Source organism: Nuphar pumila, chromosome 7, assembly GCF_984573655.1.
Source record: "Nuphar pumila chromosome 7, dmNupPumi1.hap1.1, whole genome shotgun sequence".
NCBI classification, from domain to species: Eukaryota; Viridiplantae; Streptophyta; class Magnoliopsida; order Nymphaeales; family Nymphaeaceae; genus Nuphar; species Nuphar pumila.
The window spans coordinates 114,117,135-114,144,188 of NC_143255.1; the positions used below are offsets into that span (position 1 = coordinate 114,117,135).

Below are 27,054 nucleotides of genomic sequence, written 5' to 3' on the forward strand. Positions count from 1 at the left end.
TTATTTTCTGGCCGATACAGAACGAATTCAGCTAAGTATCAGTATCGGCCGATACAGCAGAATCGGTGACCCAAGGATTCAGGGCCATACCAATACTGACAACATTGGTTTTCCCTTACTACCTTCACTTTTCCTAAATCTTTCTCACTTTGGTTTTGGTTTCATTGCCATAGCTGGTCAAATGACCAAAAGATCATCTGTCTACTCCAGCCCAATTCACCATTTAGACCTTACACAAAAGATTTCTCTGTACTAGCTTCTTCTGTAATTACCAGCAGTTGAAGCACCTAAAGTAGAGTTTGGTTTCTTCTGGTCACTAATAGGTGTCCGCTGAAGCTGACACATCCAGGAGGCGTGTCATTGGTGACACATGTCGGACATGTTATGACACACAAAACATAGTTTTTATATATTTAAAAAAATCTGTGTCGCCGTATCTTAAAAAAATTTCAAACATGTGTCATGAGTCACGTGTCGGGTCGGACCGGTGTCTTTGTGTTATACCCCTGAAGTAGTTAAAAGAAGTGAGAAATTCAATGGATAAGAAATGGTCTGTCCATTCTCCACTGAAAATAACCATTGAAGATCTTTCTCCAATCGGATTAATGGATAGCAAGTACCTAATCCTTATGAGTTGAAATAAGCGTATTCATGTGATACACCATCGGATTACTTTTTATTTCTTAGGGGCCTAGGTGGGCCCAACTTCATTATTTGATCGAGCCACCTGAAATTTTTTATTTATTTATTTGAATATATTTATCATATTGTTATACGTAAAAGGAGAAACAGAGGCAACCATGACAAAAATGTGTTGACTTTTTCACAACTTTTTTCAAAACGTTAAATTTCAGAAGTACTTACTCAAATTATCAAATTTAATTTTGCTTTTAACATTGTTGTGTTAAAAATGTTGGTTGCATTTTTTAACAGTACAATAGCCTCTCTCTCTCTCTCTCTCTCTCTCTCTCTCTCTCTCTCTCTATATATATATATATATATATATATATATATATATATATATATATATATATATATATATATATATATATATATATATATATATATATATATATATATATATATATATATATATATATATCAAATCGAGAGGCACATCTTCACTCTTTTAACACAACTTTTCAAAACATATAAGAACTTGGTATAATAAAAGCTTGTTAAAAGGTAAATCAAGAAATGTCATGAACAAACTGCCCGAGCAGGTACTCTATAAAGCAGCAAAATTTTTACTGAAGTTAATATGATCAAGCTGTCGTGCGGATGGTGCATTTGATCTTTTGCCAGCAACAGAAGATGCAAATGAGGAAAGAAACCCATCACAAAGGCCAACAGCATACTCTATTACCATTCTCAAACTACAACGTACGCATGTGCATTACTTAACACACAAACAACACAAGCCCATGACTTCCCATAATTTCAAAAAACCACATGTGACTTTTCTTCAAATAAGTACATTAAAAATTAGTTAGTATGAACCTTCCCTCAATCAATGGTGAAATAACAAGAACCAGTTTTACTGAAAAAAAGGTAAATCTTCCTCCTCTCTCATTTTTTTTTGCATGTAATACTTTTTAGGTTGTTTTTTCCATTCTTTTTTACATATATAATTTTTATGATAATAAAATGTAACTTTGTTTTAGTACTAAGCTATTCATAGAGTTGTAACAATAACACACACACACACACACACACACATGTCGGTCCTATGGACAGGCACTTCCACTATTATATATAATAACTATAGAAGAAATTATAAAAGCAAAACATTATAAGTGTTTTTGTCATGATAATGCCACAATAAAAGCGTGATTGTGACATTTTGAAAGATGTTTTTTTTTCAAACTTGTATAGGCATATACTGCGAACACCACTTGTATTTGATACATAAGTTTGAATGACGAGCATCTAAAATCCTTGTGGAAAATACTCCCTCAAAAAATTTTCTAGAAAATACACACTTTTAGATTGAGACAGGGGGTCGGTGAAACATTTTCAGTATCCTGGGGTCACAGTCTCAAAATCCAGACCCGTCCTGCTGGCTAGTTTCATTGCCACATTTTAAGCATTACGATCCGTCATGAAAATTATAGAAGCATTTTTTTGTTCCGGAAGAAATAAAAATATCAAAAAATTCTCCTGAACGAACTGCAAAACTATCTATTGTTACACACAATTCTTCACAAGATTTGCTCACTAATGACCCAATAATAAGGAACACTTACAAAGAAAGAAAGTAATGCCGTGCATTAACATGCTTTGCCTAGACATCCTAGAAACTACATGGTTGTAATGAAAAAGAATATCCACAAATTTTTGTTTCATGAATACGAAATTGGATAAAAGATGCAAGTGGACAATGTATTTCTGATAATAGTGGGAAAAAATGCAAGGGCGCAGGAACTGCATCAGCTTTGCTGAGAGCATCCAGCTCTGAAAGATTTGATATGACACAACCGCTACGAATTACAGCGAGACAGTGTGCAACACTTTTTGTGGCCTTCTCTCGGGGTTGAATGACCCTCACAAAGCAGTCACATTGTCTAACAAATGCTTTTAGTTCTTGTTGCCTCTGTGATTCTTCCATAAATTGCATAAGCAGAGAAGGATACAGTCACATCAGGATTCTATAACTTGAAAGGATTTTATGAGAATTCGATTGCACACTCAGTGATCATGCTTGAAGGAAAACAGCAACACCAGATCTCATGATTCACTTTGTGTTCTCCTCGAAAAGCAGATAGTCCACCCCTTCTCATCTGTCTAGATCTTATTTAGCATCCTTTTATCTATATGAACGGAATGGATGAGCATTCAGTCATCATCGTCACTGCTGTAGTTGTCACAAAGGGATTGTAAAGCAGTGTTAGCAGCACCACTTGTGGATTCTTCATGTTTGGTGATATCACTGCTTGCTCCTTCCTGACCAGTATGTTCATGTTAAGTGGTATCTTTGCTTGCTCCCACCTCACCACTGATGGACTCTTCAGGCTTCATGATGTCACTCATTTCTCCTTCCTTGGGTTGAGATCTTTCAACTGGCGCAGAAGGCTTTTTGACAATTTTAACAGCCACAGATTTTGATTTGAAAACAAATCTTTTATTTTGACCTGCACCATTGCTTGTCTTCGGATGCCAATCAGAAAAAGAAAATAATGAACAAGCTTACCTAGCAATGAAGAAATATTGCATCGAGTCCAGATTCAGAATGCAAGCCTTAAACGAGCAGAAAATGAATATGATAAACAACAAAGGATATATCACCAACTCTATTCATTATCCATGAAGAATCATCACCTAAAAAACAGTACTGAACCTTGTACGCTACATCCAGTCACATGTGATTCACAAACTCTGATTAAGGAACTACGGAAAATGACATTCAAATAATGAATTAAGCAACAAACTATGTTGCTCCTCAATGGAACAAACAAGAAATGTTCCCAGCATAAAAAAGGTTAAACAGCAGTATGAAAGGAGGAGCATAAAACACACAAAAGAACACCATGCCCTGCAGCCACCACCCAAGCAAACTTTAAATACCCTGTCACCGAGGACTAACTTTAACTGCAACCGACCTTTATTGCTAGTTTTTTCAACACAACTGACGGTGGTCAACATGTCTGTTGGTTTTCGCTCAAGTCCACTGGTTAAAGGCTCCGTTTCTCTCTTTCTCTCTGCAGGAAATTGACAATATATTAGAAAACATTTGAAATATGACAAGAAAGATCAGATTGAGTCCTAAAGTCGAGATCGGAAAATAAAAAATATACATACTTCAACATAGGAAAAGACCAAGCTAAATGAAGAGCAAAAGGTCAGCATAAAGTTTCTATTTATCACAAAGAAACAACAAGCGAAAAAGAGGTGCTCTTGTAGACAGAAGAAACCTCTTCATATACATCTATCTTCCAGCCATTAACTGTAACTAGTTTTATGCTACCAAGCTGACACAAGATGACCGTCATGAGGTTGGATTACTAGGACAAAAATACAAGAAACACCATAGGCATCAAAGCAACAGTTCTTTATTTTTTATTTTTTATTTACAGTGCTGGGTTATGCTACCTCCACCCAAATTAGGCACCCTTATAAGAATAGGCCAGTTTCATCAACTTCTTATCTTTCTTCCATCAAGTAAAAGCTAAATGTGTGAAATGAGACCATTTCCTAAACATATAAACTCTGTGTCTTGCATATGCAAAATATTATCATAAACAATTATTTTACCAAATGGAAAACCCATTGAATTAGTAGGAACAAAAAATGCAACTAATATGCATAAGTTCTTAGCCAACTATCCAAGAAAGTTATTTTTGTGCTATCACACAACTCTCCTGATATGTAAAAGCTATTGAATTGTATCAAATATGTAAAAGCTATCACAAGTCATCTAATTTCAATAATAAGAAGCCAATTATTCAATAGTAGCCCTGTAAACACAACTGAGACACATCAATTTGTTATTCTTCCATACCGAAAGAGTTAAATCTCTCCTAGTACAGAAGCCAGCATAATTAATAGTTTTCTCAATTTTTCATATCTGGTGTGTGCTTCTCTGGGTTGCCCAGCCAACATGATTAGGCTATGGTCCAATAATGTCTTAAAGCCAATGAAACCACTGAGGGAGTACAGTGTCTTCACAATTTCTCGAAGAAACCAAAAAATCTTCCACTTTTTGATTGTTGGAGCGCATAAATCTATCTCCCAAAGGAGACATTTAGCAAAGCATATTTATTAGATCATGTGCAGTCCAGAGAAAAATGATAGCATGACTGCACATCATGCTGGAAAAGAGGTCAAAAAATTTTTGCTGCCACATATGCAGGTCCCGTAGGCATTTCTCCAACACCATCCTCATTTTTTTTTTCATATTATGACACCAGGAAACCAACGCTGGGTCGAGAGACTTCCCACACTGGAAGTCCTACCAAGCTATGGTTGTGATGCCTGACAGTGTAAAATCCCAAGGCCGCCCCCCTCACCCACCAGGAAGCCTGCTGCTTTGGCCTAGTGGCAAGGATGCACACTCTAGATATCAAGCTCACAAAATCCTTCAGCTTTGAAGGTCTTAAACCAACCTACCTAGCCAGGTGCGTGGGGCCCTTGATGGCCAAAAACATCCTCATGTTTTTTATTCTGTATCGCATCATAGCACCAACACCGTAATGTTAGCTTGACCTTTGGACCATAGTTACAGATATTGGTGATATTTTCAAAATATCGTGGTATTATCGCTGTAAATTCAAAACCTTTTAAAGGGAAAATATCATGATATTTTGAAAATATCAAATATATATAGGTGTCTTTTCTGGCCCTGTGTAAGGTGAAAAAAGGAGCAAAGAAGAAGAAATGAAGGAAACAAGGAAAGAAAGAAGGATGGAAAGGAGAGAAGGAAGGAAAGAGGAAAAAAAGGAAATAGGGAAGGAAGCTTGTACAGATTTTTTGTTTTTTTAATTTTTTTGTTTTATTTTTTAAATACTGAGTTTTTCCCGAGATTTTTTTCGAGATTTATTGAAAAACATATAATATCCAGGGACTTTGCCTCGCTGAGATATGGCCGAGACCAATACTTGTGACTAAACTTTGAACACCATGCATGAAAGCTACTTCTAGCATGATGAAACATGGGAATTTTCTTACAGCCACATACTAGCCTAAAGAATGGCTGTTCTAAAGATTGAGATTGCCCCGATCTACCTAGCACTGTACAACGGTGGTGTTTGCAACTTTGCAGCCTCTTCAACATAGTTGTCTCTATAAATTCCATCTAAGTTCCATAATGCTAAATAACTGGCTTTCTCTTGGACTACATTTGGCAAATAAGCTTATTTCTCCTCTACCCTATTATGGGTTCAAACTTATTTCTCCTCTACCCATCAAGGGTTCTTACATTCCCTGCTCCAAGCTTCATTGTCTAATTTTCCATTGAAATCCCAGTATCTTTGTGCTTCAATGCCAAAATCATCTTTACTATCCACATGTAATTCCCACTTGAGATCTCATTGTAATAAAAAATTTCAATATCTCTTAACATAGTAGAATTGGACGATTAGATTGCTCTAGTGATCAGCATCTCCAATGGAGTTTTTGTGGCTACTTGATGCAGAGCAGGATCAACCCAGATCCATACAGCCTGACCAAGGCAGGGGACCGGCACGATGGGATCGAGGATCTGACCCAAGTAGTGGATCCGATCCAGATCACGGTACTGAGACGCAGGGATGAGGTACCCCTAAGTACCTACTCCAGACGAGCAAAGACCCGAGCATCCCAGATCCAGCAGTAAAGAGAAGCCGTCTCAGGTCCAGGGCCAGACCCAAGACCCGGATCCAGTTGCACTCCTTAAAATACCCTCTTCTAGGGTTGCGTGCGGGAGAGAACTCTAAATTTTCTAAGTCTTTTTTTCTTTGTTTTGCTGCAGTTTTCTTTTGCTCCTGTCTTCACTTTGCTTTGCTTTTATTCCAGCCGCAAGTTTCATTTTTGCTTGTTACCTGTCATATTCATTGTAGTCTTTACCGATCTCATAATAAAGTATCGCTCGGATCAATTGATCCAATTTTCTGGTTTCACATTTCCTTTGAATATTTGTGGCTGCTCGACTGACTGTGCATTGGGAGACCAGCATCAACGTCAACCCATAGCGTGACAGCGTCGACTCCCTCGCTGTTGTAAAGAGCATCAACGTCGACAACCTTTATGCAAAGGTTTCGGCTTCCTCGCTGCATCAAAGTGGTATCAGAGCTCCAGCCTTCCTCCTTCGTCAACGGTATGGCACAAAAAGCGATGAACGATCCTACAAGCGGGAAAGAGCGAGAGGAAATCGGCAACGAAGATCCGATGATGCATATGATGGATATGATGCCAAGATCCAAGAGAGTCTCCTACGCGTAAGTAAAGACGTAGCCGACATGTCGAAACGCATAGATGGGATCGAAGAGCAGATGGTCGTTCTCGAATCGTCGGTAGATGTGCACACAATGCAAATGAACAAGTTAGGCGAGGGTGCAGTCAATCCTGCAGATGCCGCAGCCAACGATCTAGTCCAATTGACTTTCCAGCGTGCTGTGCGACGTGAGGGCGTCGAGGTGGCCTTGCACAGGGATGCAGGTCGCAACAATCCGTCACAATTGGTACCTCCTCACCTAGTCGTGATCGTAACTGCTGGTTCAGGAATGGGGGTCGTTCAGCCGAACCAAGTGTTCGCTAACGAACCCTCCAACTTTGGTCTGAGTGCGCAGGCCTGGCCTCGAGCCACGACCACAGGTCCGCAGGCCAGACATGGTCTGCCGGGTCCGAGCATGGCCCTGGTTGTTGACGCAGCTGCGTCAGCCCGAGCAGGGGCTGACCAGGTCCCTTTTCTGAGCCTGCGCGCGGGGGCGCTGCTGCAGACCACCAGCATGCAGGGGGAGCAGGTGGACCCCAGTGGATTGGCCCGTACCCGAGTTTTTTATAACGGGGCCCAGACCCGAATGTCGGGGGGCCATTCTTTGGGTCCCAAGAAACGGGTCCGAGCCTCGAACCCCTTCACCTAACCTACCCAGTTGGGTCTGGTTCACGGGTTGCCCCGAACCAGACCCAGCCCATTAATTTTGAACCCCAACAGATATCCAATACCGACCCAAACCCATATCAGACCCGGACAGAGCTCCAATTTGGATTTGGGCCGGGTCAGAACCAGACCCATCTTGTTACGGATCAAGGATCGAGTTCAAACCAGGCCTTCTCACACCACAACTCGATACATGATCCCACCTACCCCATTCTGGGTCCGCCGAATAGTTTAGGACTTGACCCGATCCAGATCCAATCAGGTGAATCGTCCCAATACTACACCAACCAAACCCAATACCCATACCAAACCCAATCCGTTAACCCGTCCCAAATCCAGAACCCGGTACCATACCCGACACATTACCCCTATCTTAACCCGAACCCATATTATCCATTTTCCACCAACCCATAACCCATAACCCGAGCAACCCTTCCACCTTTAGTAGGACATCCAATCATACTGGTGCCACAACGCCGGCCACAGATGGTTCCCACCCACGGGTGAGCCAGACCGAGGCAGTTTCCAGCAGCCGCCATGCAGAATCAGCAGGAACGAGCGTGACCTGAGTGTCGACCACAGGTCGTTGGAGTTCGTCAGCACTAGCATCCAAGCGAGCAGTACCGCGAAGAGGGTGATGAAGCAGTGTTGGATGACGACGCTTTCTGGAACGAGTATCCTGCAGGAATGGTGGAAACGCATCAGCAGAGAGCACCAGAGCACCCCTCCACCAACGGGGTGAAGGTAGACCTTCCGGAGTTCGCAGGACAATTCAATGCGGAGCAGTTCTTCGACTGGGCCTATGTCGTACAGTTTTTCTTCGACTACCACATTGTAGCTGAGCACCGTCGTGTCTCTCTAGCGTCCACTCGATTGAGAGGCCTAGCGCAAACTTGGTGGGTTGAGCTGCAGAGGTTGAGGGAGCGGCAGGGACTAGAGCGCATACAGACATGGGAAGAGATGCAAATGTTGATGCAGTCAAAGTTTGTACCTTCAGACCACGCCGAGAGAGCCTACAAGGAGTACCTGACCCTGCGTCAAGGCACCCGTACTGTGGCGGAGTACACTGCTGAGTTTCAACGTCTATCCCTGCAAGTGCAGATCGAGGAGACCGCCTGCCAGCAGGTCACGAGGTATATTTCTGGTCTCCGTCCTGCTATTTCTGATGATTTCAGTTGTGTCACAGTCGAGTCATTGGATCAGGCAAGCAGTTATGCCATGAATGTGGAGGAAAATTTGAAAAGGAGGCAGAAATATAGGACCTCCCGTAGTGACCAATCCAGTCGACCCAAGTCAAGTTTCCCAACCAGAGGAGCGAGCTCCCCTAGGAAGGAAGACTCAAAGTCCACCCCTAGAGTAGACCCTAGCAAACCCGATCAGTCCGGACCCACGTACCATACCAGATCTAAAGCCAAGCCTAGTGAGTCTACCATATGTTGCTTTAGGTGTCAAGAGTTAGGACATATCGCGTCCAAGTGCCCCACAGCGAGCAAGAACGCCCATTTCATTGAGGGTATTGTTGAGTCAGCGTCTGATAGTGAGACTGAGGGTGAGTCCTTGGTTGAAGGAGATGACGAGAGGGAGGTCGTAGAGTTTGACGGCAACATAAAAAATTTGTTGTCTATCTGTCATGTTTTGACCACACCCCGAGAGTCGACCCCTGCAAAAATGGTTGCGGAATAACATTTTTAGAACCCGGTGCAACTGTAAGGGGCATGCATGTGATGTTATAATTGATACTGGGGCGTGTGAGAATATGGTGTCCGAGAGTGTCGTGTCCACCTTGAACCTGAAAACTGAGAAATTGTCCCAAGCATACAAGATGGCATGCAACGAGGTTCCCATCACCCAACGTTGTCTAGTTCGGTTTTCCATGAGAGAGCATTACCACGATGAGGTGTGGTGTGATGTAGCCCCTATGAGTGCGTGTCACATTCTTTTGGGACGTCCCTGACAGTTTGATCGCAAGACCGTTCATGATGGCCGTAGGAACACGTACTCATTTATTTTTAAGGGTCATAAAATAGTCCTTCTCCCTATCAAGGAGACCGATTTTTCCACTGTGGATAAGACTGAGCGAATTTCCTGGCTCGCGGGCCTATCCTATCGGACTTTCTTGAGCCATTGTCGGGAGGATGGTTATTGTTATGTGTTGGTGGCTAAGCCATCTACAAGTACATCGTTGCCAGTTCCAGCGAACATCGCGCCCTTTGTTGAGGAGTTTCGCGACATTATGCCAGACGACCTTCCTGATGGTCTACCTTCGATGTAGGTAGTGCAACATGCCATTGATTTTGTCCTGGAGTCGAGTCTTCCTAACCTCCTCGTGTATCGCATGAACCCATCCGAGCATGTCGAGTTGTTGAGGCAGGTTCAGGAGTTACTGCAAAAGGGTTTTATTCGTGAGAGTGTGAGCCCTTGCGCAGTACCCGCCCTGCTCACTCTTAAGAAAGATGGGTCCATGCGCATGTGTGTCGGCAGTAGAGCGATCAATCGCATCACGGTTAAGTACCGGTTCCCCGTTCCTCGATTGGATGACATGTTTGATATGTTGGTCGGTGCCTCTATTTTCTCCAAAATTGATTTAAAAAGTGGGTACCACCAAATTCGTATCCGAGAGGGGGATGAATAGAAGACGACATTCAAGGCAGGTGATGGATTGTATGAGTGGTTAGTCATGTCATTTGGGTTATCAAATGCCCAGAGTACTTTCATGAACATGATGACCCAAGTATTGTGCCCGTGTATAGGGAAGTTTGTCGTTGTTTAATTTGATGACATTTTGATCTATAGCTCGTCTTTGTCTGATCATTTGAGTCATTTGCGTCAGGTCTTAGAGATTTTAAGGAGGAAAAAGTTGTATGTCAATGCCAAAAAGTGTGAGTTCATGACGTCAAGTGTTGTATTTTTGGGTTTTATTGTGTCGTTTGATGGAGTTAAGGCGGATCTCGCCAAAGTCCGTGAGATTGTAGAATGACCTACCCCAAAGACTATAGGAGAGATCCGTAGTTTCCACTGGTTAGCCACTTTCTACCATCGTTTTGTGAGAAACTTCAGCACCCTCATGGCCCCTATCACGGAGTGCCTAAAGGGCACTAGTTTCCATTGGACGTATGCTGCGGGAAAGGCCTTCACGCTCATCAAAAAGACAATGACTAGTGCCCATGTCTTAGGCCTTCCTGATTTTAACGCAATCTTTGAGGTTGAGTGTAATGCCTCTAAAATGGGAATTGGTGTAGTCTTGAGTCAGAACTGCAGGCCCATTGTTTTCTTTAGTGAAAAGCTGATTCAGGCCAGGTGTCAGTACTCCACTTATGATGTCAAGTTCTACGCCGTGGTACAAGTCGTTCGTTACTGGAGGCATTATCTCATTTATAAGGAGTTAAAGTATTTAAATAGTCAAAAAAAGTTGAGCGCTCGACATGCCAAGTGGGTCAGTTTCTTACAAGAGTACACATTCACTATTCGCCATCAATCAGGTACTCTGAACAAGGTAGCTGACGCACTTAGCAAGAAGAATAGCCTTTTGATGACTATGTCAGTGCAGGTCATTGGGTTTGAACAGTGCAAGGAGTTGTACCCGACGGACCCTGATTTTCAGCAAGTCTGGGAAGGGTGCCTCTCCTCGGATCACACAACCGACCCATGGTTTAGTATACATAATGGTTACATCTTTCGCGGTAACAAGTTATGTGTGCCTGCATTCTCTCTTAGACTCCAGTTGATTTCCGAGTTACATGAAGGGGGACTAGCTGGGCATATTGGACATGATAAGATGTTCACTCTGTTAGATGAACGCTACTTTTGGCCCAAAATGTGCAAAGATGTTGTCAAGTTTGTTCAGAGTTGTCGAGTGTGTCAAGTGTCCAAGGGGCGACGTCAAAATAGTGGTTTGTATACTCCGTTGCCCATCCTTGAGCGACCTTGGGAACATGTGTCCATGGATTTTATTGTGGGTCTTCACAGAACCTCACATCGTTTTGATTTCATTTTAGTTGTAGTTGACCGATTTTCCAAAATGACTATTTTTGTCCCGTGTAAGCGAACCACTGACGCCTCGTTAATAGCTTCATACTACTTCAAGGACGTAGCCCGCTTTCATGGATTGCCTCACACGATCACCTCAGATCGTGACACGCGTTTTATGAGCCATTTTTGGAAATCGTTATGGGCCTTATTGAAAACCAAACTCCAGTTTAGTAGTGCATATCACCCACAAACCGATGGTCAAACCGAAGTCGTGAACCGCACCCTAGGAAACTTGCTAAGGATTCTAGTTGAGGAAAATATCAAAACATGGGACCTAGTCTTGCCGCAAGCTAAGTTCGCATATAACAGTTTCATCAATCGATCCACGGGCAAGTCTCCTTTTCAAGTGGTTTATGGTCGGTCACCCACCCATGTAATAGATCTAACACCTGTGTCCAGTTTCCCTGACCCAGCCCCAGACGCATTTGATGTCGTTGAGTACATGCGTGATATCCACAGACAGGTCTGAGCCAAACTTGTTGAAAGCTATGAAGCCTACAAGGCTTTCGTAGACCAAGGTCGTCAAGATGTCCAATTTCAAGTCGGTCAGTTAGTATGGGTTTACCTGCGTCCTGAGCGTTTTCCAGTAGGTACTTATGGCAAGCTGAGTCCTAAGAAGTATGGCCCTTTCAAGATTCTTCGACGATTGGGTCTGAATGCCTACCTCTTTGAGTTGCCCGAAGATTGGCACATTTCGTCGGTCTTCAATGTGTCTGATCTATATGCTTACTGTGGAGACAAGTCATCAGAGCCGACTTCTTCCCTACCAGGGGAGAATGATGCAGAGCAGGATCGACCCAGATCCATAGAGCCTGACCAAAGCAGTGGACCAAAGTTGCACGATGGGATCAAGGATCGAACCCAAGTAGTGGATCCGATCCAGATCACGGTACCGAGACGCAGGGATGAGGAACCCCTGAGTATAGGGATGGCAGTAGACTTGGGTGGGGGACAAGGTCTCTACCCTTTTCCCATCTCAAAATCTAGACCTCCATCCCTGCCTCCCCGCATGGGTTTGGATTTTAATCTCTATCCCTGCTTGCATCCCCGTTTCATGTCCTCCATCCCCGGTCCAAATGGGGCGAGGCAGGGTTGGGCCCATTTTTCTTTGGTCCATTGCCATCCCTACCTACGTACCTACTCCAGACGAGGAAAGACTCAGGCATTCCAGATCCAGCAGTAAAGAGAAGTCGTCTCGGGTCCAGGGCCAGACTCGAGACCCGGATCCAGTTGCACTCCTTAAAATACCCTCTTCTAGGGTTGTGTGCAGGGGAGAACACTGAATTTTCTGAGTCTTTTTTTTCTTTGTTTTGCTGCAGTTTTCTTTTGCTCCTGTCTTTAGTTTGCTTTTCTTTTATTCCAGCCGCAAGTTTCATTTTTGCTTGTTCCTGTCATATTCATTGTAGTCTTTACCTGTTCCCTTGCGACTTACAATGTACAGTTGCGCTTAGAGTCTGTTTTGCTTTTGTTGAGTCTGATGTAAGCTGCCCGGTTCAGGTGAATCAATACCCTGAAAGGGCAGCCCGTATAATTGAACTGTAATAGCCTGCGGGCAAAATTGTGAATGAAGTAAATGCGTTGAGCTTTCTTTTGTTCACCCTCGTTGTGATTGCTTCTTGTGATTGCAATTTCTCTCCCTTTATTCTCTCTTGCACTCTGATTACAAGCTTCCACGATCGGCAAGTGAGCTGACGAGTATGCTTGCGGCGGTAAGGAAGGACCGTCGCGCCGTGCTGGCCCATTGAAGGAAATAGACCCGTGACAAGTGGTATCAAAGCACGTTCTCGTGCTGAGGAAGAGACTCCGGAGTCGGTGTCGACAGACACGCCAACAGACTGTGACTTGTGAGCAAGACATCGTGGCGCATTATCAAAACTTGCGCAACACCAAAGGCAAGGCAGTTGCTGAAGCTGAGGAGATGGGTTCACCTCGAGGCCAAGAAGAGTTGGCTGCAACTGTTAACAAGCTGGTGGAAGAGGTGACTTTGCATGAGGAAGCGATTTCACGTGCATGTGAATCATTCAATGGACTGAATAATAAGGTGGCGAGCCTACAAGAGCAGGTAACCATATTAATGGGGCAAGTCACTTCGTTGACGACTACAGTGGCCGACTTGCAGACTGAAGTAGGGGAGCTTCAGTTGAAGAACCGTACGTTGCAGCGAACGGTGATCCTAAATGGCGGAAATGGTGAGAGACCATTAAGGATTGATGTACCAAGACCCGCAAAATTCAATGGTTCTCGCGACAGCAAGGTCATTGAGAACTTCTTGTTCCAAGTAGAAGACTACTTGGATATCCAGAATGTGACCCTCGAAGATCTGAGGATTAAGGCTGCAACGGCCTTACTTGATGGAGATGCTATCGCTTGGTGGAGGCGGAAGCGCAATGACATGAAGAGGGGTCAATGTGTGATAGACACATTTGATGACTTCAAAATGGAGTTGCGCAACTACTTCATGCCAAGAAATGCGCAGAGACAAGCTTACCGAATGCTTCGTGAGCACAAACACACTGGTTCGTTGCACGACTATGTCAGAACGTTCTAGAAGTTTATGCTGGAGATACCTAACATGTCAGAAGACGACATGCTCAACTGGTTCATTGTGGGACTTCAGTCATGGGCATAGTCTGAAGTGAAAAGGAGCAACCCCCGTATTTTGGAAGATGCATATGTGGCGGCTGAGCGCTTAGTTGACACTAAGCGCAAGCCTTTCACCCCATCAACCAAAGTTGGGAAGAAGCCTGACCACGGAGGCAAGAAGAATGAGTAGCGCAATGATAAAGGTGAGGCGTCGACACGCCATCAATCCGAAAAGAAACAGAACTTCACGAAGCATAACAACAACAACAAGGGTGCGGTTGTGACATGTTAGTTCTGCGGCGATAGACATATCGCCAGGCAGTGCCCAAAGCGCCTTGTAAAGGACGACGGGCAAGTCAATGTTGCACGGGAAGAATGCAGTGACACTGAGACCATGCAACCAAGGATAGGGGTCATGCGATCGATTAACGCAGCTAGAAGTTGCGCAGCTAAGAACATGCAGGTCAGTAATGAACTTATGTACGTAAAAGTCATTATAAATGAAAAGTTTACTTCAGCAATGGTAGACTCCGGAGCCACACACAACTTTGTCTCGCGGGAAGAGGCAGAGCGGCTGGGCTTGAAAACTGGGCCAAAGCAAAGGACTATCAAAACAGTAAACTTTGAGGCCAAGCTCATCCTTGGTGAAGCAAGAGATGTGGCTACTCAAGTGGGGAGTTGGGTCGGCAAAGCCAACTTCTCTGTGGTGCCCCTGGACGATTTCAAGGTGATTCTGGGTATGGAGTTTCTGCGAAGCCAAAATGTTATGATGCTGCCAAAGTTTAACACATTGACGATCATGGGGTCTGACTTGTCCCACACAGTGCAGTGCCTTACGCAGAAAGGCAAGTCTTCAGTGTTATCGGCAATGCAACTGAAGAAGGGTGTCAAGCATGGGAGCAAACATTCTTAGTTGCAGTGCGTGCGGATGAAGGGAAGGTAGAAGCAACAATGCCGCCGACCCTAGCCCCACTATTGGAGGAGTTTCGGGGGGTGATGCCCCCGGAATTGCTAAAGCGTCTTCTGCCAAGACGTGAGGTCGACCACAAGATTGAGTTGACCCCGGGAGCGAAGCCTCCCGCAATGGTTCCATACCGTATGGGCCCAGCTGACCTGAAGGAGCTGCGCAGGCAGCTAGATGAGATGTTGAACGCATACATTGTTCGTCCATCAAAAGCCCCATTTGGTGCCCCAATCCTTTTCCAGATGAAACGTGATGGTTCTAAACGGTTATGTGTGGATTACCGTGTTCTGAACAAGGTCACGGTGAAGAACAAGTACCCATTGCCATTGATAGCGGACTTGTTCGATCAGCTAGACAGTGCCCGTATCTTTTCCAAGCTAGATCTGCGATCGGGTTACTGGCAGGTGAGGATTGCCGAAGGTGATGAGCCAAAAACAACTTGTGTCACCCGCTATGGTGCTTACGAATTTCTAGTAATGTCATTCGGGTTGACAAATGTTTCAGCCATGTTCACGACTTTAATTAACCAGATCTTCTACCCTTACTTAGACAAGTTTGTGGTAGTCTACCTAGATGATATCGTGATCTACAGCAGCAACATGGAGGAACATGTCAGGCACTTGTGAACAGTGTTTCAGGTGCTGAAGAAGAATGACCTCTGTGTCAAACGAGAGAAGTGTCTCTTCGGGCAGGAGGGGATCAACTTCTTTGGCCACGTTGTGGGGGCGTGGTGTGTTGCGTATGGATGGGCAGAAGATAATGGCCATCCAGGAATGGGTTCCACCAAGTAAAGTGTCAGAATTGCGGTCATTCCTCGGTTTGGCAAATTATTATCGACGTTTCATCGAAGGTTATTCCCTCATTGTTGTGCCCCTCATAGATTTGTTAAAGAAGAATCGGGTATGGCTCTAGACAGGAGCGTGCCAAGATGCCTTCGATGGCTTGAAGAAAGCCTTAGTGAGGGAGTCAGTGTTGCGACTGCCTGATCATTCGAGACCCTTTGAAGTCCACACGGATGCCTCAGACTATGCCATTGGCGGAGTTATTATGCAAGATGGTCATCCGATCGCATATGAGAGTCGCAAGTTGAAAAATGCAGAGAGGCGTTACACAGTGCATGAACGTGAGATGACCGCCATTGTGTATTGCCTCAGGACCTGGCGGCACTACCTTTTGGGTGCCGAGTTCGTCGTCAAGACAAACAATGTGGCCACGAGCTATTTTCAGACGCAAAAGAAGTTGACGCCTAAACAAGCTTGATGGCAGAAGTTTTTGGCTGAGTTCGACTTTGCCTTGGAGTACAAGGTTGGAAAGACCAATGTTGTGGCGGATGCCCTGAGCCGTAGGGCTGAACTGGCAGTTGCGCGCGCAGAGCCTTCTGAAGTGTATTTGGAGGGTGCATTGTTGAGCCGCATCTGCGAGGGTACGCAGCAGGATCCGACCGCACAACACCTTGTTTCTCTAGCGCAGGCAGGGAAGACTCGGCGATTTTGGCTACAGAATGGCCTCCTCGTAACAAAAGGGGGACGCATCTTTGTGCCACGGTGGGGAAGCCTTCGCCGAGAGCTACTTAAGGAGTGTCATGATACACTATGGGTGGGTTATCCTGGTCAGGAGCGGACCTTAGCACTCCTTGAGCGCGGCTACTATTAACTGCAGATGAGAGACGACGTTGAGGGGTATGTGCGGACATGCCTCATCGGCCAGCAAGATAAGGGGATAAACCAGAAGGCTGCCGGTCTCCTTGAGCCTCTACCAATAACAGAACGTCCTTGGGATAGCATCTCCATGGACTTTATTGTTAGTCTGCAGGTAGAGGGCCTCAGCTCTATTTTGGTTGTAGTGGATCGTTTCTCAAAGTATGCCACATTCATCCCAGCTTCCAAGGAGTGCCCTGCAGAGAAGACTGCAGAGTTGTTCGTAAAGCATGTGGTGAAGCACTGAGGCATACCAAAGAGCATTGTGAGTGATCGCGATGCTCGCTTCACGGGCAAGTTCTGGCGTGAAGTATTTCGGCTACTTGGCTCTAAGTTGTTTTCAACAAGCTTCCATCCGCAGACAGATGGGCAGACAGAGCGCATCAACGGGATACTGGAGCAATACCTTAGGCACTTTGTTAGTGTCAATCAGAAAAATTGGGTGAAGCTCCTTGATGTGACACAGTTTTGTTATAATCTGCAGAAGAGCGAGTATTCAGGCCACAATCCGTTTGAGATAGCCACGGGGCAGCAGCCACTGACCCCGCACACTCTTGCCACACAAGAAAAGGGAAGGCCATCCTTCGCCTATCAGTTTGTTCGCGACGGGCACGAGCAAAACGAGTTGGCGAAGGCATTCTTACACAAAGCGGCAAAGAGAATGAAGAAGTGGGCAGACAAACACCGTCGGCCCGCAGGGTTCCAAGTTGGGGACCAAGTGTTGGTGAAGTTATATCCTGATCGCACAGGCATCTTCCGCGGGCGGCACCGCAGACTACTCAGAAAGTATGAGGGACCCTTCACCATCACAAAGAAGGTGGGCAAGCTGGAGTTGCCCCCAAACTTCAAGGTGCACTCGGTGTTTCACGTGTGCAACCTCAAACAGTTTCATCCAGATGATGGAGACCCAGAACGCAGTGTGCCACAACGCGCTCCCATCATGCAGAGGGCCCCGACAACACAACGGGCCGAGAAGCACCTCAGTCAGATCCTTCACCACAAGGTCAACTACTTGGGACAAGCGAAGAAATACTTGGTGCAGTGGGAGGAAACAGCGGAACCAACGTGGGAGCCTGCATTTCGAATGAACAGCCGCTACCCGGCTGAAGTCAGGGCTTACCACGAAATAGATGGCGCCGAGGACGGCGCATGATTTGAAGGGGGGAGCATGTTCCCTTGCGACTTACAGTGTACAGTTGTGCTTAGAGTTTGTTTTGCTTTTGTTCAGTCTGATGTAAGTTGTCCGATTCAGGTGAATCAATACCCCGAAGGGGCAGCCCGTATACTTGAACTGTAATAGCCTGCGAGCAAAATTGTGAATGAAGTAAATGCGTTGAGCTTTCTTTTGTTCACCCTCGTTGTGATTGCTTCTTGTGATTGCAATTTCTCTCCCTTTATTCTCTCTTGCTCTCTTGCACTCTGATTACAAGCTTCCGCGATCGGCAAGTGAGCTGACGAGTAGGCTTGCAGCGGTGAGGAAGGACCGTCGCACCGCGCTGGCCCATTAAAGGAAATAGGCCCGTGACATTACCGATCTCATAATAAAGTATCGCTCGGATCGATTAATCCGATTTTTTGTTTTCACGTTTCCTTTGAATATTCGTGGATGCTCGACTGACTGTGCATTGGGAGACCAGCATCAACGTCAACCCATAGCGTGACAGCGTCGACTCCCTCGCTGTTGTAAAGAGCACCAACGTTGGCAACCTTTACGCGAAGGTTTCGGCTTCCTCGCTGCATCACTACTCTAAATGTTCCAAATAGGAGCTTATCATTAGGGTTGGTAACTTGTAAATTGGCTTGGTTTCACTTGGTAATGAACTTGCTCACGCTTGTAACATATGCTCGTACTTAGCTCAATGTGAGCTTGTTATGGTAAATGATGCGAGATTATTCAAAAAAAAAAAACCAAGTGTACTGAGCTTGAACAAGGGCTGTTTAGCTTGGATTGACTAGAGTAGTGTGAACACCCCAAATTTTTCAAAAAAATCCAAAAATTCCTTCTTTGCCCCTGGGTCCATCTTTTGAATAATCAGGTCAATTTTTGATAAAATTTTCATTCATTTCTCGGATTCACTGGAATCCAGACTCAATCTTCATTTCTGGTCCAAATCGGGTATCTGGATCCAATTCTGATCCTGAATCTCTTATTGTTCCAAAAATAAAATAAAAAATAAAAAATTTCAAATTCTTTATATTTTCTCAGAAGTTTTTCTCAGTTCAAGGTCCGATCTCAATTCAAGATCTGGATTCTAATGTTTTATCAAAAATCCCAGACCCAGATCCATTTCTGAAATTCAATTTCCAAAATTAACCCTACTTTTCTCAAAAAAACCTCATTTTAGAAAAATCTTGAAATATTTCAAAAACAAATATTTTACCTTTAAAAACCTCGTTTGGATCCAGTCATGGGAAAACCTTTGTGTCCTCTCTGTATCTTAGGTTGTCCTTCAAAAACTTAAAAGAAAAGCTTTCAGAAAAGGGGCTCCACCCTTGTTTTGAAAATTGTCCTTGAAGAAAGACCACCTCTCTGAAAAACTCTGTAAAGGAAACCATTACTTTGAAAAAGACTGCTTTAAAAGAACCTCGTTTCTGAATTTTCTTAAAAAAGGGGGCACTCCCTTTGAAAAAAATGTAACGGCCTGCTGTTATATAAACAAAACAGGGGTCGAGCTCTTCTCCATCGCCTTCACCTCTCCATATTCGACACTTCTTCCCCTTCTTCTTCTCGATCGTTCTCCTTCCCCTCTTCTTCAGCAGTAGGGGATTTCCACAGTAAAACACAGAGGGAATTCCCTCCTTCAGGATCCTTGCAAAGCCATGGTAAGTCATCATTCACCTTCCCTCTATACCTCCTCTGAGAATTCTTCAACCACAACTTTCCTATGTTTGCCTTCATTGCTTTGTTATTTATCCTAATACCTTGAAGCACAATCTAGAAAATTGGATTGCAGAATTGCAGTATCGATCTAGGTGTGCGATATAAAAAGGAATGGATCATTCCAGCATTTTTTTATATAGTTAATTTATGTCTTTCTTTCTTCTTGTTAGTTCGTTTTGAATCCTTTGATATTTCTGTACGCTTTACCCAATTTATTGTTCCTTTTTCTGCATTCGTATGGCTCATTTTCTCTTTTAATCCTCTCGCTTGTTTTTTTGGATTTGCTGCTTATAATTTCATTAGTCTCTCGTCTCCTTACCCTTTGGCCTTGAGCTTCTGAGCAATCTTTGAAGCTCCAATATACCCGTTGAATACAGGAGATATCGCCCTTCATTCTGAATTCCAAGAGCCCTGCGGGAGTCATGTCATTTCTTCACCTTTCCCTTCACAATAATTTTTTTTTTTTCGTCAGAGGCACCCTGTATCGTTGATCTGCCTATCGCAGCCTCAATGATGCATGTTGCTATAGTAAGATTGCTCCCAAATGCTTATTGCATTGTGAAGCTACAACAAATCATGTACGTATTACCTTCTTGTTGGCTTCCTGTTCAAATTCTGAATATATCATTCAAATGCATTTGTTCATCAAGTTGTAATTTGCATTTTTCATGATCTACTGAATTTGTTTTATTCCCAGTATTTTGTTTGCATTCACTCATTTTTTTTTCTCTGAAATTTTATTCATCATCAATTGCATTTACATAATTGTAGATATAAGTGTATTTTAGCTCAATCTAGAATCATCATTCTCTAAACGTACATTCCTCATTACACGATCTATTGTGATTACTTTGTTTAATTCTCTCTTCTGAGAAATCGGATGAGTTTGGCACCCATTTCACTAGATCTGCTGAGAATATTGAGTTCCCGAGACAATCCACCCTACAGTCTGTCGTAAAAATATTTTCTGGGTCATTTGCAAACACCTTGTCCTGTTTTAATGGAAATCGAGTCTCTCATGAGTGGTTGTATCATGAGCTTCTGTGGATCTCCCTTGGGCTTTTGACGGGATATCTTAAAAAGCTCCCCTCCATCAACCCTGGATCTGGAGCTTCGAAGGCTGCAAATCACAGATGAAGATCTGAAAATTAATGATCACAGTGCAGAGTTCAATTCAATTGAAATTATTTCTGGACCATTCCATTCACGAGTTATCTTGCATTAAGAGCTCATTTAAGCCACGATCAGGCTCTTTTGATGATACATGGGGAAACTGTCAGACTCTAGTTGACACTATCGGACAAGGCAAAGAAGTTTCTAGAGGTTCTAAAGCTCAATCTGGAAGGGTTGGACGGGATATGGTCATGTTCCTCAGCAATTCCAGGCTCTGACCTTGCCAGCTTGCGTAAGGGGTGGTCAGCTAGAGGCAGTGGCAGTTCTGGAGTCGCAGGCAACACCACTATGCTGCTACAGAGCTATTTGCAGCAAGCTTGAATCCACCTTATCGATACATGGCAGCACATTTCCCTTTGCTCTTAACCTCATCTCTTCACTAGTCATGTGCACATCATATTTTCTTTTCATTTAATACATGATATCTGAGTTTTACAGTCATAATTTTGGTTAAATTTCCTTTTGGGTGTTCATTATCTGTCTGTTATTTCCCTACCTACGCACCATCATCTTGAATCCTTACATTAATGTCTCTTTCTTCTTACTCTTCACTAGTCCTAGCCCTTTCGAGTTCCAGATAAACGGGAACGCTAAGAATGAGCTTCTTAGCCTTATGAAGTCTCCAATACTTAAGATGTCATTGTGTCTATTATATCTCTACTATTTATGGTGTATTGAATTTTTTTTTCTTTTTCTCTGGGCGTTTGTGGTTTTATTTAATTTCTTGTGTGATATTGCATTTGTTGCCAACACTCTCTTCATTTAGTCCCCGTAGTCTCATATTTTCTTACTGATCATAATGCTTCTTTTCTTTTCTTTTAAAAAGAAAAAAAAGAAAGAGAAAGGGTAAATTGTTTCGTGAGTTCTTCTCATTTTTATCAAAAGAACTGAAGGTCTGACTCCTGGCGATATAGAGATGAAGAGAGTGTTGTGGTTCCTCGTTTACTGGTACTTTTGTATGGGTTCCATAGAAGCCATTCTGGCCTACTGGTGAAATTCTAGAAGGCGCCTTTGCCTATAACCTCTTCGAGTTCAGCTACATTTGCTTTGGGGGTTTCAAGGAGAGCTGGTGGGGGGTCTTGTGTCAATCGTGGTATAGAATACAAGTTTAATCGTCAAGCTAAAGACTATAGACAAAGGCTGGATGATGGAGATCATGAAGCCGATGCCTGCATCACTGAATCAGGCTAAATTTCCTGTTCAAACTACAATTGGATCATTGTTATGGTTCATCTTACTACATCATTTTCCACTACAACCTCCCTTCATAAGTGCATTAAATTTTCCAGTCATGATAGCTTTCAACAAACTATGATGAGAGGAAAACCTTGAAAATATATATATATCTAAGACCGGAAGAGAATTTAGATAAGGACCCTGCAGCATGATATGATAAAGAGGTTATCTCAAAGTTCTGGTGCAAATTTGGGAGGGTTGATAATTTTGGCTGGTATTAGGTGAAAAGGATGAAAGTGTTGACTTGGACTTCTGTAATGGCCTACAGAAACATCATAAGAGTGAACCGGTATTTGAAGTAATATGGAGAAGATCGAGTATTATCCAGAATGCTCCTTTCTGTGGGCCCCTTCTGGGAAAGATTTGACTGTGGGAGTTTCTATCCCCTGCAGCTTTAACTAGCTGTTGCTCAAACAGGCACATAGGTCGAATACATTAGTATATCTGCAAACATTTTATGCCTGTATGTTGGTTTGTGCTGATACATTTTTTTTACATTTTTTTTTAAATAGACCATTCCTATGTACTTTCCACCCTACAATATCATACTTATCACTGCCATGTATTTTACCTGTCATAGTTAACTTGAGCACTTGCCCCTGCCCTCTTCGTTATCCATCTACTTCATCAGCATTTGGGCAAATCACCATCTCAACAGTGCATCTACTGCTTCACTTGTCAAGTGCATAGGCCACATCTGTAATCACCTTTTCCACTATCCCCTGCAAATACCGTTGCATCCACCAAAGCACTGCATCTCATTTATTGCAGCATCTCCCATTATTTGCCACCTACTAAATGCATTGCATCCTCATATTCAGCTTCAACCCCACTTTTACGCACAATCACCCCTTGTGTCTCTATACTGCTGCGTCTACTGCAGTATTCATACATTGCTGCATACCTCCTCCATATTACAGCCGCATCCTCACAGCACTGCCACACCACCCTGCAAAAACCAGCACAGCCAGCTCATCATCATCTTCCACCACCTGCAAATCACATTGTGCATCATCACTTTCTGCACCTTCACAACAGCCAGCTCATCATCATCTTCCACCACCTGCAAATCACATTGTGCACTCTTCATTCCCCTGCTGTATACCCATTCCCCTGCATCCTTACCTTCAGCAACTGTCAACACTCACTTGCACTATCAATATACATCATTTACTTTCACTCATGTCACACAGCCACTGTGTAATTACACTCACTACTGCAAATTCCTATCTTTCACAACAATCCAAAGAGTTGATTTGGCCCTCTTAGCCGCACAGCAGTTCAATAAAACAGCTGTGACTTTTGTACCTCCATATCAGCATATTGACCAAACACCATCACCTACATTTTTTTCTTTTTTTATCACATGTTCATCATGTATTGTATATAGTGTAGGCATTTCTTCATCAAAAGTGATCATGTGCATATCAACTTCAACATGGTTCTCTTCTATATTTCTATGCCCTTGTAAATACTAACTCTGTTTTGCAGGATTATGGATTTCCCTTTTTCAAGTTAGATACTTTTCATCCCTTCAGAATTCATGATCATAATGTAATAGTTAGATCATCAATGAGAAGATTACATTTTCAAGTTCTTAAATTAGAATGGATGAGCATGTAAATATCATTTATTTCATCATTTTCCTTTATTTCTGAAAATTCATAAATGGGCACACGAATGGCACGTGCACCATTTTATAAAAGGTGATTAATCCTAAGTTGATGATTTACATCAATGACCATAGTCAAGATGTTAACAAGACTTAGGATTTTCATCTTTTATAAAATAACATTGGATCCACACTGGATTCTCTTCAAAAATCATCATATTTTCAAATATTCTTCTTTTATCAGAGTTTAGTTTAAAATTAGCTCAATATATATATATATATATATATATATATATATATATATATATATCAATGGTCATAGTCAAGATATATTGAGAGTTAATTTCATTTTAAACTCTATAAAAGCACCAAAATATATTTTATTCTTCACCTGAATTCAAGTGTGATTATTATATGATATATTTAATGACCATAGTCAGGGATATATCATATCTTCAATCTTATTTACATTCATTTAAAGAATGAAATGTGATTTTTAAAATTCAATTTTACATTCTTTTAGATTCATTCATCATTTAGGATAGAATTGCATCATGTTTTTCAAAAAATCTTTTTTTCAAAATCCAAGTGAGTTCTTTCAAACATCTTCTTCACTTCTCAAGTCAACTTTCAACTCCTGTAAATTCAAATGCCATCTTCATATTCTAAATTTAAATTCAAAGTCCAATTTGGCTTTGAAGTTTCAAATTCATTTTATAAACTCCAATCAAATTCAAAGTTCAATTTAACTTTGAAATTCTTGATTCATTTTCCAAATCTAAATTCAAGCTTCAGATCCAAAATCCATTTTTAGAATCCAGAATCCAATTCCGTCTTGGATCTAAGACTTCAGATCAAAAATTCATTTTAGGGTCCAGAATCCAATTCCATCTTGGATCTCAGACTTTAGATCCAAATTCCATTTAGGATTCAGAATTCAATTCCATCTTTGATCTCAGACTTCAGATCCAAAATCCATTCCAAATTTCGGATCCAATTCCATCTTGGATCTTAGATTTCAGATTCAAATTCCATTTTAGAATTCAGACTGTGGATTCAAATTCTATCTTGATTTTCGGATTTCAAATCTGATTCCATTTTCATATCCCATCTTGATCTCTTAAACCCAATTCTATTTTTCAAACTCAATTTGGATTTCTCAAATCTCATTCTGATTTCGAGCTTCAAATAAAGAATTCAATTCCATTTCAAATATCCATTTTCCTCTCCAAAGTTCAAAATTCTAAATCCAAAGTCCATTTCTGACTTTGAAACTTCCTTTCCTTTACCTTATTATCTCAGCTTCAAAATGATTCTTTCTCAAAAGTCAAGATTTATTTTCTCAAAACTCTGATTATTTCAAAAACTCAGAACTCCAAATCTCTTTTCTATCTCAAAGCTCTAAGTTAAATTCAACTATTCAGAAAACATTTCTTCATTCTATCATCACATTTTCACTTGAAAAGTCTCATATTTCCAAATCATCATTTTTTTCAAAAAGAGCATACATCTTTTGCATTGCACAAGCATGATTCTTTGTGCATATAGATTTAGAATAAATTTTTAGATAACATTAAGGCAAAGCAAAAAGGCATAAATTCGATCCTTCGTTCGATTACCCCAGGTAAAGGCGTCAGGAACGGTCGAACCTCGTACCGACGAGCGAGCCCCGTCTCTCAAATTTTCCCGCAAATATTTCAAAACGGAGGCGAGTAATCTTTTTTCTTTTTCAAGAACTAAGGTCAAGTGAGACCTTCGCAGAAGATTTCCTCTCTCTCTTCTTTTTCTTTTCTTTTCTCTTCTCTCTTCTTTTCTGTCTTTTATTTTCTCCCTTCAAAAAGAAGGAAATAAAGGTTAGAAAGGAAGAAGAGAAGGAAGATAGAGAAACACCAAGAGAGGAAAAATTTTGCGATGATCACAAGTAGGCTTGTAAATATATGTATATTTTATATGTATCAGAGAATAATGAACAAACTAATTTATTGCTAGGCAAGACTCTAAATAAAGAAGGCTGGAGGTCATTTATTCACTTTATGATACTTTGAAAAACAAAAAATTATATAAACAAGTATTAAAGTTCATTTTTTCCTATTGTCCCTTCTTTAGATTTTTTTTGCTCCAAATGAGCCAGCACATGCGCATAAACAAATCAACTTGAACTGTTACAGGCCAGAAGCTCCTATTGAGAAAAGTAGCCCCGCCCCGCTAATAATAGTGGTTTGACTTGTTCACCAGCCCTGCTCATAATAGCAGTTGAAAGTAGAGGATTGCAAATCAGTATCTTCCTCCATCATTGCACATTATTTACCTTCTTCTTGTATCATTTGCACATAAAGAATTACAATTGTTGTCTTTTCTTCCTATCATCATGCATATACGCTTTCTTTTTCTTCATTTCTTGTTAATTCCCCTTCATCTCTCCATCTTAGACATCCGTCATAGTCAGAGTGGTGGCATCTATGTCACATGGGTGCGGGTGCGGCACAATTTCAAAAATTTTAAACACGGGGACTCGGCTATATATATATATAACAATAATTCTAGTAAACAATTAAAATTAAGGTAAACACATCTATGGGCCATGGTTAAAGGAAAAAAAACTTGAAACTATGACCTTGTGAAATGGTCCATAATCTATAGTGGTCCAAATTTTGAAATGACCCCTTTACTATAGCATTCACATCTTTGTGATTTGTTCAGTTTTGACATTCAAATGTTTAAACTTTATACGTTAACAGTTGCACAGTCTGTGCAATGCAGTCACAGACTGTGCACAGTCACAGACTGTGCAATGCAGTGACTGTGCAGTTGCAGTTGCACAGTCTGCGATTGTGCAACTGCATTGCACAGTCTGGTTATATAATTTTTTTTTAAAAAAAAAGCTATAAAAAATATATTTTTTGTCCTAAAAATGGACATTTTTGGACTCGGTCAAAGTTGACCGAGTCCAAAATGTGGACGGACTCAACCTCGACTCGTTGACCGAGTCCGACTCGGCGTTGATCGAGTCCACGCCGAGTCCGAAGCCGCACCCGTGTCGGGGCGTGTCGACTCGGATGCGGCGCCTCCCTAGCCGAGTTCGTGTGACATAGGGTGGCATTGATCAGTAATGCTGGACTTTTAATTTTCTTTAGGCATTTATATGATCGGAAATTTTCATCCTTTTCATCCCATATAGTGACTTTTTTTACCTCCTCAAAAGCAAACTCCAGTTCCAACAACACCTCAACCTGTTTTTTTTTTATGACAAGGAAACCTCGCTGAAGCAAGGAAAATCCCAGGTGGGGACCCCATGACCACCATGCC

The 27,054-nt window shown here is 42.3% G+C and overlaps 1 protein-coding gene across 2 annotated transcripts in view; it reads right to left on the reverse strand.

The window, feature by feature from the left end:
- Positions 1-3,383: 3,383 nt before the first annotated feature.
- Positions 3,384-27,054, reverse strand: part of LOC149833014 (coiled-coil protein (DUF572)) — a 30,433-nt gene continuing 6,762 nt past the window's right edge. For both annotated transcript variants that reach the window (XR_016433387.1, XR_016433388.1), the window contains one exon: positions 3,384-3,698. The gene's annotated coding sequence lies outside the window, so the exon portion shown is untranslated. The remainder of the gene's footprint in view (positions 3,699-27,054) is intronic.